This window comes from Triticum dicoccoides, chromosome 6B (genome assembly GCF_002162155.2).
Source record: "Triticum dicoccoides isolate Atlit2015 ecotype Zavitan chromosome 6B, WEW_v2.0, whole genome shotgun sequence".
In the NCBI taxonomy this organism is placed as follows: Eukaryota; Viridiplantae; Streptophyta; class Magnoliopsida; order Poales; family Poaceae; genus Triticum; species Triticum dicoccoides.
The window spans coordinates 365,764,198-365,779,725 of record NC_041391.1 but is presented as its reverse complement, the minus strand read 5'-3'; positions in this window follow the sequence as shown (position 1 = coordinate 365,779,725).

Below are 15,528 nucleotides of genomic sequence, written 5' to 3'. Positions count from 1 at the left end.
AATATCATACTCTTTCTTGACAGTAGGGAGAGGAAATTCAAAACCTCCAAAAATGATAGTTGGAACTTTTTCAATAGAATTGATGCTATGAACTTGAGATTATTTCCTCGGAAAGTGTACCGTATGCTCATTACCATTAACATGAAAAGTGACATTGCCTTTGTTGCAATCAATAACAGCCCCTGCAGTATTAAGAAAAGGTCTACCAAGGATAATAGACATACTATCGTCCTCGGGAATATCAAGAATAACAAAGTCCATTAAGATGGTGACATTTGCAACCACAACAGGCACATCCTCACAAATACCGACAGGTATAGCAGTTGATTTATCAGCCATTTGCAAAGATATTTCAGTAGGTGTCAACTTATTCAATTCAAGTCTATGATATAAAGAGAGAGGCATAACACTAACACCGGCTCCAAGATCACATAAAGCAGTTCTAACATAATTTCTTTTAATGGAGCATGGTATAGTTGGCACACATGGATCTCCAAGTTTCTTTGGTATTCCACCCTTAAAAGTGTAATTAGCAAGCATGGTGGAAAATTTCAGCTTCCGGTATCTTTCTTTTATTAGTGATGATATCCTTCATATACTTAGCATAAGGATTTACTTTAAGCATGTCTGTTAAGCGCATACGTAAGAAAATAGGTCTAATCATTTCAGCAAAGCGCTCAAAATCCTCATCATCCTTTGACTTGGATGGTTTGGGAGGAAAGGGCATGGGTTTCTGAACCCATGGTTCTCTTTCTTTACCGTGCTTCCTAGCAACAAAATCTCTCTTATCATAACGTTGATTCTTTGATTGTGGGTTATCAAGATCAACGGCGGGTTCAATCTCTACACCATTGTCTTTGCTAGGTTGAGCATCAACATGAACATTATCACTAGGTTCATGTTCATCACCTGATTGTGTTTTAGCATCAGAAATAGAAATATCATTGGGATTCTCAGGTGTGTCTACAGTAGGTTCACTAGAAGCATGCAAAGTTCTATCATTTTTCTTTTTCTTCTTTTTAGAAGAACTAGGTGCCTCTAAATTATTTCTCTGAGAATCTTGCTCGATTCTCTTAGGGTGGCCTTCAGGATACAAAGGTTCCTGAGTCATTCTACCAGTTCTAGTAGCCACTCTAACCGCAAAGTCATTTTTTATTATTTAATTCAGCAAGCAAATCATTTTGAGCTTTAAGTACTTGCTCAGCTTGAGTAGCAACCATAGAAGCATATTTGCTAATGCGGTGAAGTTCATCTTTAACTCTAGCCATATTATCACCTACACGTCCTATCTCGAAAGCATTATTCTTTAACTCTCTACCAACATAAGCATTAAAACTTTCTTGTCTAGCCATAAAGTCATCAAATTCATCTAAGCATGGGCTATGAAATTTAGTAGAGGGTACTTCAACTTTATCGTATCTATAGAGAGAATTTACCTTTACTACCTGTGTCGGGTTATCAAGACAATGTGGTTCTTCAGGCGGTAAATTAAGACCATGTATTTCTTCAATAGGAGGTAAATTCTTAACATCTTCAGCTTTAATACCTTTTTCTTTCATTGATTTCTTTGCCTCTTGCATATCTTCAGGACTGAGAAATAATACACCTCTCTTCTTCGGAGTGGGTTTAGGAATAGGCTCAGGAGTTGGCTCAATTGGTTTAGGAATTACTTCAGGAATTGGCTTAGGAAGAGTCCAATTATTTTCATTAGTCAACATATTATTCAATAGTATTTCAGCTTCGTCGACTGTTCTTTCCCTGAAAACACAACCAGCACAACTATCCAAGTAGTCCTTGGAAGCATCGGTTAGTCCATTATAAAAGATATCAAGTATTTCATCTTTCTTAAGAGGATGATCGGGCAAAGCATTAAGTAACCGGAGAAGCCTCCCCCAAGCTTGTGGGAGACTCTCATCTTTGATTTGCACAAAATTATATATTTCCCGCAAGGCAGCTTGTTTCTTATGAGCAGGGAAATATTTGGCAGAGAAGGAATAAATCATATCCTGGGGACTACGCACACAACCAGGAGCAAGAGAATTATACCAAGTCTTAGCATCACCCTTTAATGAGAACGGAAATATCTTAAGAATATATAAATAGCAAGACTTCTCATCATGAGTAAATAGGGTGGCTATGTCATTCAACTTGGTAAGATGTGCCACAACAGTTTCAGATTCAAGGCCATAAAAAGGATCAGATTCAACTAAAGTAATAATATCAGGATCAACAGAGAATTCATAATCCTTATCAGTAACACAGATAGGTGAAGTAGCGAAAGCAGGATCGGGTTTCATTCTAGCATTAAGAGACTGCTGCTTCTATTTAGCTAATAATTTCATAAGATCATTTCTATCATTGCAAGCAAGAATTTCCATAGCAGCTGTTTCATGCATAACATAACCCTTAGGAAAAACTGGTAAAACATAATCATTGGGGGGACCTTCATCATCACTATCATCAATAATAGGTTCTTCCAATATTTTCATTCCCCCTAAATCTAGCAAGTTGTTCATCTAGAAATTCACCTAATGGCACAGTAGTATCAAGCACAGAAGTAGTTTCAGCATTCATAGCAGAAATGGCATCATCAATAACATGCGACATATCAGAATTCATAGTAGTAGCAGGTTTAGGTGTCGCAAGCTTACTTATAATGGAAGGAGAATCTAGTGCGGAGCTAGATGTCAGTTCCTTACCTCCCCTCGTAGTTGAGGGCAAAATAGTAGTTCGATCGTCTTTCAAGTTCTTCATAGTGATTAACAGATATAAATCCCAAGTGACTCAGAGAATAGAGCTATGCTCCCCGGCAACGGCGCCAGAAATTAGTCTTGATAACCCACAAGTATAGGGGATCGCAACAGCTTTCGAGGGTAGAGTATTCAACCCAAATTTATTGATTCGACACAAGGGGAGCCAAAGAATATTCTTGAGTATTAGCAGTTGAGTTGTAAATTCAACCACACCTGGATAACTTAGTATCTACAGCAAAGTGTTTAGTAGCAAAAGTGGTATGATAATAATAGTAGCGGTAGCAAAAGTAAAAGTAAATGTTTTTGGGTTTTTGTAGTAGTTGTAACAGTAGCAACGGAAAAGTAAATAAGCGAAGAGCAATATGTGAAAAGCTCGTAGGCAATGGATCAGTGATGGATAATTATGCCAGATGCGATTCCTCATGCAATAGTTATAACATAGGGTGATATAGAACTAGCTCCAGTTTATCAATGTAATGTAGGCATGTATTCCGTAAATAGTCATACGTGCTTATGGAAAAGAACTTGCATGACATCTTTTGTCCTACCCTCCCGTGGCAGCGGGGTCCTAGCGGAAACTAAGGGATATTAAGGCCTCCTTTTAATAGAGAACCGGAACAAAGCGTTAGCACATAGTGAATACATGAACTCCTCAAACTACGGTCATCACCGAGAAGTATCCCGATTATTGTCACTTCGGGGTTGTCGGATCATAACACATAATAGGTGACTATAGACTTGCAAGATATGATCAAGAACACACATATATTCATGAAAACATAATAGGTTCAGATCTGAAATCATGGCACTCGGGCCCTAGTGACAAGCATTAAGCATAGCAAAGTCATAGCAACATCAATCTCAGAACATAGTGGATACTAGGGATCAAACCCTAACAAACTAACTTGATTACATGGTAATTCTCATCCAACCCATCACCGTCCAGCAAGCCTACGATGGAATTACTCACGCACGGCGGTGAGCATCATGAAATTGGTGATGGAGGATGGTTGGTGATGACGATGGCGACAAATCCCCCTCTCCGGAGCCCTGAACGGACTCCAGATCAGCCCTCCCGAGAGATTAGGGCTTGGAGGCGGCTCCATGACGTGAAACGCAATGAAACTTTCTCCCTAATTTTTTTCTCCCCGAGACGGTATATATGGAGTTGGAGTTGAGGTCGGGAGGTGTCCGGGGGGCCCACGAGATAGGAGGGCGCGCCCTAGGGGGGGGGGGGCGCCCCCCTGTCTCGTGGACAGCCCGTGGGCCCCCTGGCCTTCATTCTTTCGCCAAAAATTCTTATTAATTCTGAAAAGTGCCTCTATGGATTTCCAGGACATTCCGAGAACTTTTCTTTTCTACACATAAAACAACATCATGGCAGTTCTGCTGAAAACAGCGTCAGTCCGGGTTAGTTTCATTCGAATCATGCAAGTTAGAGTCCAAAACAAGGGCAAAAGTGTTTGGAAAAGTAGATACGTTGGAGACGTATCATAAGACTGCCATGTGATCATGTTGTCTGGAACAGCGTGTTCACATGTTTGTAGCAGAACCAACTCATGTTTTGGAGCTTACTATCGCAGTGCATTTCCCGAGAATCTCGCAACATCGTCTTGTCGATTTGGGTTGCAAACTTTCATTTTTCTTTCTAGACTCGGTGAGTCTGGAATATCCTGACACCAACCAGAACTGAATCTCAGGCATATATGATGGTTGGAGCATTTTCAAAGAACTATAATATTGGTCTCTCGATAACCGGTAAAGTGGATGTCGTGGCCAACACACCCAGCCGGAAGACCTATTGTTGTAGTATCTTGATCGAAGAAGTTGGCCACCTCCCCATAAGGATTTCGTAGGATTTACTCCCTAGTTGTTCCTTATGGATTTTTGTGCTCCTGAAGTCCGACCTTTTACTTGATGTTCTAGGTACCAAACCATTTTAATAAATGGGTTGCGCTAGCACTTCAAGGAGAACATTAGAAGCGGAGTGCTAAATGTCTCTCGATCGATCATCCAGATTTTGCCCCTTGGCTCCGCTAAGGTGAAATCTGAGAAAGTGTTATCTTCCTTTGCATCTGTATCGTCCATCGCTATTCATCATGGTCGTATGTTGTGTTGTCAGCACCCTTGGCACGGATAATGGTAAAACCTTGATGATTATGGAAATGCTCAAGTTCTTGAGAGCACGCACAAGCACGAGGTGTTATCACTGGCACTAACCGGGATTGCTCCCAGTGTTCTTGGTTATGCTATAACCTCTCAAACAGTAGATTCACTCTGTACTGTTGGGTTTCTTCCCAGTTACCAGAATCATTCCCAGCATTTGCATTTTGTTCCCAGCTTGCACCGCCAATGTGCCATTTTACCATGGGTTCCATCCATTTCCGATGATAAGTAAAATCATCCCTTGTGTTGTCTTCAACAAGGTAGTCCACATCACCCATTCTGGCCCGAGAATGTCATTCTTTAGGACTCCTTCAAATGATCGATTGTGATTTGCCTTAGGATGGTATAAAGAGTTTCAATGATCTCTGAATCAAAGGTAATTCTTTTTGCCACTTAAGGGGATATATCTACGAGTCACCATCCCTAAGGTGTCTCGTTGTGGTATCATGGCAACTCAACTCCTCGCTACGTTGACAACCGATTACCACCTTCTTAAGTGTGTAATTGTTGTCTACCTAGTGAACCTTCGACATCTGTTCCACTCCATCCCTTTGGATGAATGCTTCATATCTCAGCTCGAGAGATGTTCTTACCTCTCACTCCATGAGTTGATCTTGAATATTCGATCTTCAAGGAGATCGTTTTCTGTAGAGTCTCCTTCTATCGTCATCGTGTTGGATGAAGACCTCGAAAGCAAAGACGTCAAGATCCATTTGAACCAATGAATCAACATCTTCGAGAAGGGCAATTGTATCATGAAGATCGTGTTAGCTTGTGTCCCTCTATCTTCTTACCTCACGTCTTGAATCTCAGGACGAGATTCTTGTTTAGTGGGGGTGAGTTGTCACATCCCTAGCTTCTGGCAATGCACTAGTGCTAGCCTTTGGTGATGCATCATGTTTACTTTTTACAGAAAGTTGAAATGGGGATTGCCTAAACCCTAGCATTAAAGGAATTCACTAGGTTCACCTAAAATATTTTCAGTAAGTCCAAATAGCTTTCAAAAATGTTCATCATTTATGGAAAATACTGTAAATAGTAGCTGGAGGTGATGCACATTTTTCCATGACATATTTGGGCTCTGAATTAAATCATACTCTATTTGAATTTGGGCAATTAAATACTATAAAATATTAAAATGTCCAAATAATCCTAAACTAAAATGTTCCATGTTGGATATATTCCAAACAGTGGCCATGAGCAGTTTGGTGATTTTTGAGTGTGCCTAAGTATTTTTAATAAAGCCCAGAACAAAATAACAAAATAGAAAAACAGAAAACTAAATAGAAAGAGAAGGGGGAGAAAGTTACCTGGACCTACCTACTGTGCAGCCCACCTGGCCTGGCGCTGTGCCGGCCCAGCTCACCTCCACCTGCCCTGTCGTCTTCCTCCCTAGGCCAGTAGGCAGAGCGCGTGCTCGCCGCGTGCGCACACGTGCCCGAGCCACCTCCTGCCTGGCTGCCTGCGTCCCCGACGCCTTGGACGCCTCCATGCGTCGCCACGCAGCCCCCGACCTCTCTCTCACTCTCTCCCGTGCTTCTCCCCTCCTCTGCTCTCTCTCCCTCTCGCGCCCGAGGGCAACCGTCACCGCCGCTCGTTGCTGCCGCAGCCACCGCCTCCCCCTCGCTTATCTGACCAGCCCACGAGCTCCGCCTAGACCTCGAGCACCTCTCCGCTGACCCAGGCAAGGCCGGAGGACCCCAAGACGATGCTGTGACCTTTCTTCCCCGTCCACGGCTACCGGATGCCGCCGCCCGATTCGCCGTCTCCGCCGCCTCCCCGAGCACGCCGACCTGCTCTTCGACCTCATCGTGAGCCTCTGCACTGAACCTCTCTCTCCCCGCGCTCTTTTGCTCTCTGTAGATCGTGGTTCCACCGGAGCCGAGAGCCGGTCGCCGCCGTTCTTGACACAGTCGTAGCCAGAGCTAGCAAAGCTCGTGCTCGAGTATGGCTACGTGCTCAGCAGCTCTGCAGCAAGCTAACGCCGCCACCAGCTCGTCCTCTCGTGCACCATAGCGCTATGCCGCTCGAACCCGTAGCTCCGGCCGCTGCCGTTCTGGTCGCCGCAGTTGACCCCGGCCTCCCTGTGCCCGGCTGCGTGTGCCCCTAGACGCGCGGGAGCACGGGCTCCCTCCTGGTGCCCTCAGCGTGCCCAGCCGCGGCCTGTAGCTCCGCCCCAACCAACCCCGGCGAGTTCCCACCGCTGTTGTGGTCGCCGGCGTCACCTGCTGATGTGGCGCCGGTTAATTAGCGCTAATAACCCCGCTGAACACCCCCAGGGCCACTGCCATGAGGGCCCCAGTGCCTGCTTAGGTTAGTTTAATTTCCTGCTTAAATTAGTTCATAACCCAACGGGCCCCACGTGTCAGAGTTGACCAAGCTGACGTGGTTGTTGACTGGGCCCACATGTCAGCGACACTAACCAGCCCCAGTCACTGACCAGTGGACCCCACTGGTCAAGTTTGACCTGGACCCGCCTGTTGACCTGCTGAGGTCAGCATGACCTAATGCTGACGCAGTATTACCTTTTCTGGATTTACTTTTAATTCAGGAAATTTCAGAAAATACCAAAACTTCTAAAAATCATATAAAATCAACCGTAACTCCAAATGAAACAAATTATATATGAAAAATTATAAGAAAAATCCAAAGAATCTGTTTATGGTATTTTCATGCATGTTTGAGCAACCTAAAGCTACTGTATATGACAATTTGAATTAATGGCATTTAAAATGTCATATATGGAGTTTGAATTTGAATCTTAGATTCAAACCAACTCCATTTAACCTGCTGCTAGTTGCATTAGCTCAAACCACAACATATTGCCATGTCATGATCATGCATCATATCGCGCATTGCATTGATTGTGTTTCTTCTTTGTTTGTCGGTACTTGTCCCCTCTCAGTAGACATGTACCGACGATGTGATCGATGACACCGATGAAGAACTATACTATCTTCAGAAGTGCCAGGCAAGCAAAACCCCCTTGTTCATTCCGATACAATTCCACTCTCTCGCTCCTGCTCTCTTTTACTGTGTTAGGACAACAACGATTCATCTGTTACTTGCTGCGACAGTTTAACCCCTTATCCTCTGCATGACCTGTCATTGCCACAGTAAATAGATGCAACCCACTAGCATGAGTAGGAGTTGTTTGAGCCCTGATGTGCCTACTCATTCATGCTTGTTTGTCATGCCTGCTATTGCTTAGAGTTGTGTCAGGTCTAATTCATCGGGGATGAATTGGAATGTTGTGAAACATGTCCTACTATTGAGAGCTAAGTGTGTGAACACGATTTGGTAAAGGTAGCGGTGAGCAGCCATGTAGGAGTACATGGCGGGTTGTCTCATTGAACCCGTCCTTAGGAACTGAGTTCTGTGTTTGTGATCCATGAATAGTTACTACCACACATTGGGTTCCGGTAACTCGGCCCCTCTCGGCTTATTAATCAACTTGATCTTTGTCCAGGAGTTGCAACTAGTTTCTGGTGTTTGTAGGTAGTGCTAGTAGTCTACCAAGTGGCACCCGGTACAGGTGGGCTTGGGACAGACTAGGCACAGTGGCCCGGTGTACCAAGTGGCACCTAGATGGTGGGCTTGGGAACCCTACAGACATCGTTTGGGGCCGTGAGCGACACCCCGGCCGGATCTCCTTGCGGATGGAACCCGAATAGGCGATAAACCTGGACGAGAGACTTGTGTGGTTAGTCAGGTCGTGGCCGACACCCACGCTGGGCTTCCACTTGAAGGTTGCCGAGTACATGTCGTGTAAACGACGATAAGTGGTGAGAGCGCTTGTGAAGAAGTACACCCCTGCATGGTTAACATTATCTATTTGAATAGCCGTGTCCGCGGTAAAGGACTTCTAGGTTGCCTGTACAGTTCATAGACAAGGGAAAGTGGATACTCTAAAATACGCAAGATAAGCATGAGTGCTATGTATGGCGTTCTTGTAGGGAGACGGGAGCGGATCCATAATGGTGTATTGCTATGGTGAATATGTGGACTCGTGTGCGCCACCTCAAAAAGAGTTACTTGCAGTCGTAGTTCAGGATAGCCACCGAGTCAAGGCTGGCTTGCTGCAGTTAAACCCCACCATCCCCTTTGTTGATAATGGTGCATATGTAGATAGTTCTGATGTAAGTCTTGCTGGGTACATTTGTACTCACGTTTACCTATTTTATGTTTTGTAGAGAGACTTCAGCCTCGCTAGTAGTTCTGCGTGGATTTCGACGTTTAGCTTGTTACCTCAGCTACGATCTTGTGCCTCAGCAGGATCTGGTAGATAGTTGGGCTTATTAGCCTTTTTCATTTGTAGATGTCCGTACTCAGACATGTTAAGCTTCTGCTTGTGCTTTGACTTGTATGCTCTGAATGTTGGGTCATGAGACCCATGTTTGTAATATCTCGCTCCTCGGAGCCTAGTGAATAAATACTTGAGTTGTAGAGTCATGTTGTGATGCCATGTTGTATTTGCACATATCGAGCATATTGTGTGTATGTTATTGAAATGCTTGGTATGTGTGGGATCTGACGATCTAGTTGTTTATCGTTGGTAGCCTCTCTTACCGGGAAATGTCTCCTAGTGCTTCCACTGAGCCTTGGTAGCTTGCTACTGCTCCGGAACACTTAGGCTGGCCGGCATGTGTCCTTATTTGTTCCCGTGTCTGTCCCTTCGGGGAAATGTCACGCGGTGTCTACCGGAGTCCTGTTAGCCTGCTACAGCCTGGTTTACCGGAGTCCTGCTAGCCCAGTTGCTACAGCCCGGATTCACTCGCTGATGACCGACACGTTCGTTGCTGGGTCATGTATGCCTGTCCCTGTAAGTTAGTGCCACTTTGGGTTCATGACTAGCCATGTCATCCCGGGCTCCTTGTCATATGGATGCTAGCGACACTATGATATATGTGTGCCAAAAGGCGCAAACGGTACCGGGCCTGGTAAGGTGACACCCATGGGAATACCGTGCATGAGGCCGCAAAGTGATATGAGGTGTTACATGCTAGATCGGTGTGGCACTGAGTCGGGGTCCTGACACCGTTTCCCCAACGAACGCAAGTCCAAACTTCTACCTCGAGCCGATGGACCCTTCAAGGTGCTAGCACGCTACAACAACAACGCTTACAAAATTGACCTCCCATGAGACAAGTACAACATGAGTGACATCTTCAACGTCAAAGACCTCTCGCCATACCATGTGAAAGGATCGATATAGTTGACTAGATGGGGGGGGGGGGGTGAATAGGCAACTAACAATTTTTAGCTTTTCTTTACCAAATTAAACTCTGCATCAAAGTAGGTTGTCTAGATATGTAACTAGGTGAGCAACTTATATGATGCAACAACAACAAGCACACAAGCAAGCAAGGGATACAACACAAATAAGCTTGCACAAGTAAAGGCACGAGATAACCAAGAGTGGAGTTGGTGAAGACGAGGATGTGTTACCGAAGTTCCTTCCTTTTGAGGGGAAGTACGTCTCCGTTGGAGTGGTGTGGAGGCAAAATGCTCCCCAAGAAGCCACTAGGGCCACCGTATTCTCTTCACACCCTCACACAATGCGAGATGTCGTGATTCCACTAATGGTGCCCTTGAAGGCGGCGACCGAACCTTTACAAACAAGGTTAGGGCAATCTCCACAACTTAATTGGAGGCTCCCAAGGACACCATGAAGCTTCACCACAATGGACTATGGCTCCGCGGTGACCTCAACCGTCTAGGGTGTTCAAACACCCAAGAGTAACAAAATCCGCTAGGGATTAGTGGGGGGAATCAAATTTCTCTTGGTGGAAGTGTAGATCGGGGCCTTCTCAACCAATCCTGAGCAAATCAACAAGTTTGATTGGCTAGGGAGAGAGATCGGGAGAAAATGGAGCTTGGAGCAACAATGGAGCTTGCGGATGGAAGAGGTAGTCAACTAGAGGAAGAAGACACCCCTTATATAGTGGAGAGACAAATCCAACCGTTATCCACTTAACTAACCCGTGACCTGCGGTACTACCGCCCTAGACAAGCGGTACTACCGCAAGGGCTCACGGTACTACCGGGGCGGACCGCGGTACTACCGCTGCTACGGCAGGAGCTAGACCAGGCCTGAACCGCAAAGGCTGAGGGCGGTACTGCCGCTGATGCGGTACTACCGCTCCCCCTTGCGGTACTACCGCAAGGCCGGATTGGACTAGCCTAGGAAGGGCGTGGATGAATAAAAATACATCCGTGCCTACTTCCGCTGAAAATCAAACAGTGCAAATATCCGACACGGTACTACCGCGTAGAGAGCGGATGTAAAAAAATTACATCCGCCCCTACTTCCGCTCATGTTGCTATGCCATACCAGGACTCACGGTACTACCGTGCGCATGGGGCAGTACTACCGCGTAGGGCGCGGATGTAAAAAATTACACCCGCCCCTACAGCCGCACGAGCGGCTGAGTCTGGTTTGAGGCCACGGTACTACAACTCCTTAGGAGCGGTACTATTGTGGGCACCTACGGTACTACCGCAAGGGCGTGCGGTACTACCGCGGGGGCCTGCGGTACTACTGCTCCTAAGAGCAGTACTACCGCATGCCTCAGAACAGCAACACGAGGAATCCTTCTCTTTGCATATATATGAAGAAAACGGAGGATGCTCCAAAGCGCAAAGGGAAAGGCGGTGCAGAGGGAGTAAACATGTACGTGATGATTCCACCCAAACCTTTCCAACATGGACCCCCTCTTAATAGTACGGCTTTCCTACGACTCAAATCCACCAAAAAGAAACATAGAAAAACGCCGTCTTCAATAGTCTTCAAGGGGCACCAAACCGTCCTTTGCCTAGTGATGAAATGTGTGAAATACTCAAGGCACACGAGTAGTCCGCAAAAGCATTGCCATCAATCACCAAAACACCTTACGGATAAATATGCCCTTACAAGGTCCCCCTTTTTGGTGGATTGCTGACAATACGGGATTTGCACAAGGGGACATAAAATAGAACATAAGAAAACCCCACATCTCCAAAATATAGATGGCCCCCTAGATGCGTGCTATCTAGGTAAGTGCTTTGGACTGCACGACATGTATACCAGGATCAACACTCCCCCTATATTTGATAGACAGTGCATATATTGCAACAATAAGGCTAACACTAAACAAGATAGTAAATATGAGCATAACATAAATAGCACAATATATCATGATCTCAATAAGGTACGATAGAGTGCATATGTATTACACCATATGATAGACCAGTCGCACGAGCAAACTAAACCAAAGCAAGCAAGGTTCAATAGAACAAACGCGAGCAAAGCAAACACAAGAAGCACGATACAAGACTCGCAAACCCCTACTCTCTCTCCCACTTTGGCATCGAGACGCCAAAAAGGCAGAGAGGACACCTACAAGACAAGTGGTGGCTCAAGCGGAGAAATCAGTCGCACGCTCCTCGTCAGACTCGGCAGCGGGAACGGTCTCCTCGTTGTGCTCCTCAGAATCAGTCCACTTGAAGCCTTGTTTCACCATCCACTCAGCCTTTGGAGTGATGCGCTCCTAAGAACCGCTAGAAACGTCCTCTCCAAAAAGGCTCATAATCTTCTTGTCGCGGCGGCGACTCTCCTTGGAGGCAACGTGAGTCCTGTACTGCCCATTTGCCTGCATGCAGAACAAGGCCTTCATCTTGTTCTTCAGCCTCTTAGACCAAGATGGCTCAGAGGTGGGAGGGATGAAATCCTCAGAGCTATCCTCGTCCGCTATCTCCTCCTCATCCTCATCCGCATCCACATCCATGGCAGTTGCGGCCTCAGCACGAGAAGTAGTGTTAGCCCACTGAGTCTTGACACATAGCTGGATGGACTCATGTCGAATCCAATCAGGGGCCTCAAAGTCATCCTGAGGGTAGAGCTTCTCCCAAGTTGCCGAGATCAAATGAAATAGATAAGGTCCATAGATGGGGACCTTGCGGTTGTAGACCGCAAACCGAAGCTCACACCACATGATATGTGAGACATCAAGTGGTAGCGTCTGAGAGTTGCACACTTCCTCACACAGGAGCAGCATGTCCACAAGATAAGCATGCACCTTTTCCTTGTCACCAATGCGTGGAAAGAGAGTGTTGCGTAAGATCTGGTACATGATGTCAAGTAAGGAGTTGAGCACCCAAGATGACTTGCCACTGGAGAGCTTCTTCTCAACAAGGAAGGGCTGAAGCTTGTTCTTGTTGGCTGACTCGGGATTGGCATGAGGACGAACACCTTGTTGTGTGGCAAGCCCCTCATCCTGAACACCAAGCAAATTCATGAACTCCTTCCACGTAGCAGTCAGCTGCCGAGCATTGGTCATCCAAGTCATAGTCCGTTCCTCATTAGGATGAAAGTGCACCGAGGCAAAGAACTGAGCCACAATCTCAGGATCAAAGTCTTTGTGAAAAGAGATGATGTGCTCAATGCCAAATTGCTCCACAAGATCCAGAGCCTCACCAAAGTAGTCCCGGTGCTTCTCTTCCCTCATATGATGCATGTTGATCCAGTGCACATCCACATAGATGTTTCACTTGGCCTTTATCACATCCAGATAAATGAGATTCTGCTGCTTGGTCTAGAACAGGTCATTCCCTCAAAAGTTGGCACGAGGATGCACATAGGGATTTATATTCCTTCGAGAGATGAACTCAGAAAGTGGCATCTCATCCATGCCCATGATGGGTTCCTTGTCCTTGGTGGCGGTGGTCTTGGTCCTGCGTTGGGGGGCACTGGAGCCCTCTGGAGCTTCATCTTGATTTTGCAGACGCTTGGAGCCCGTGTCACGGCTTGGATTGGAACGGCGAGCAGGGGCACCGGAGCCACCACCTAAGACACAAAACACAAAAACACGCACAAAAAGCAAGAAGGATCAATGCAAAGAACACAACAAAGCCGGTGAAACAAGTGGAAGTGGCACGTGATAATTGCCACATGAGGGATTTGAGACAACAGTAGTATCGTAGTGCTGTGCGGTACTAAAATTTTAGTGCTGCTCCTAGCCACGGTAGTACCGCGCCAGGGAGGCACAGTAGTACCGTATCTAGGTGCGGCAGTGAAATTTTAGTACCGTGCCTTGCGCGGTAGTACCGCTCCTGAGGAGAGGTAGTACCGGACGAGCGGTAGTACCGCACCGGAGATGCGGTAGTACCACATGGTTGCAGATCCGAAACCACAACTGGATCTATGCACAGTCGTGACAACAACGCGGTACTACAGTTGATCAAATCCATCACAGGGCAACATAGCAAGTACCATCTCTATGCATTACTACTCTCCTACATGCTACTCTTGCAAAGATTTAGCCTAAAATCTCAAAAACCACATGCATCTCCCCAAAAACCTAGAAGCAAAAGAACGAACCAAAAAGAAAGGGATTTGGGGAGAAACCTTGGTCCATGGCAAGAGGAAGTGGTGGGGAATGATCCCACCGGTCAGAACCCGAGGAGAGCGGCCGGAGATGGAGATCCGGCGAGGGCCTCCGGTGCCGTTCTTGGGCAGGAGAGAGAGGCGGCGTGGGGAAAAAGAGTGAATGGGTATGGGGGAGTTGGAACTCCCCCTGCCCGCTCTTAACCCCCATGCGCTCACTACTCCGCGGTAGTACCGCGCGTCTTTGCGGTAGTACCGCCCGGACGGAAGTACCTGTTGGGGAACATAGTAATTTCAAAAATTTTCCTATGCACACGCAAGATCATGGTGATGGCATAGCAATGAGAGGGGAGAGTGATGTCCACGTACCCTCGTAGACCGTAAGCGGAAGCGTTATGACAACGCGGTTGATGTAGTCGTACGTCTTCACGATCCGACCGATCCAAGCACCGAACGTACGGCACCTCCGAGTTCAGCACACGTTCAGCTCGATGACGATCCCCGGGCTCCGATCCAGCAAAGCTTCGGGGATGAGTTCCGTCAGCACGACGGCGTGGTGACGATGATGATGTTCTACCGGCGCAGGGCTTCGCCTAAACTCCGCCACAATATGACCGAGGTGGAATATGGTGGAGGGGGGCACCGCACACGGCTAAGGAACTATCCGTAGATCAACTTGTGTGTCCTAGGGTGCCCCCTGCCCCTGTATATAAAGGAGCAAGGGGGGAGGCCAGCCGGCCCTAGAGGGCGCGCCAGGAGGAGGAGTCCTCCTCCTAGTAGGAGTCCTCCTCCTAGTAGGAGTAGGACTCCCCCTTTCCTACTCCTACTAGGAGGGGGAAAGGAAGGGGGAGAGGGAGAGGGAAAGAGGGGGGCGCCGCCCCCCCTCCTAGTCCAATTCAGACCAAAGGGGGAGGGGCGTGCGGCCAATGCTGGCTGCCCATCTCTCTCTCCACTAAGGCCCATAGGCCCATTACTTCTCCCGGGGGGTTCCGGTAACCCTCCGGCACTCCGGTTTTCTCCGAAAACGTCCGGAACACTTCCGGTGTCCGAATATAGTCGTCCAATATATCAATCTTTATGTCTCGACCATTTCGAGACTCCTCGTCATGTCCGTGATGACATCCGGGACTCCGAACAAACTTCGGTACATCAAAACTTATAAACTCATAATAAAACTGTCATCGTAACGTTAAGCGTGCGGACCCTACGGGTTCGAGAACTATGTAGACATGACTTAGAACTATT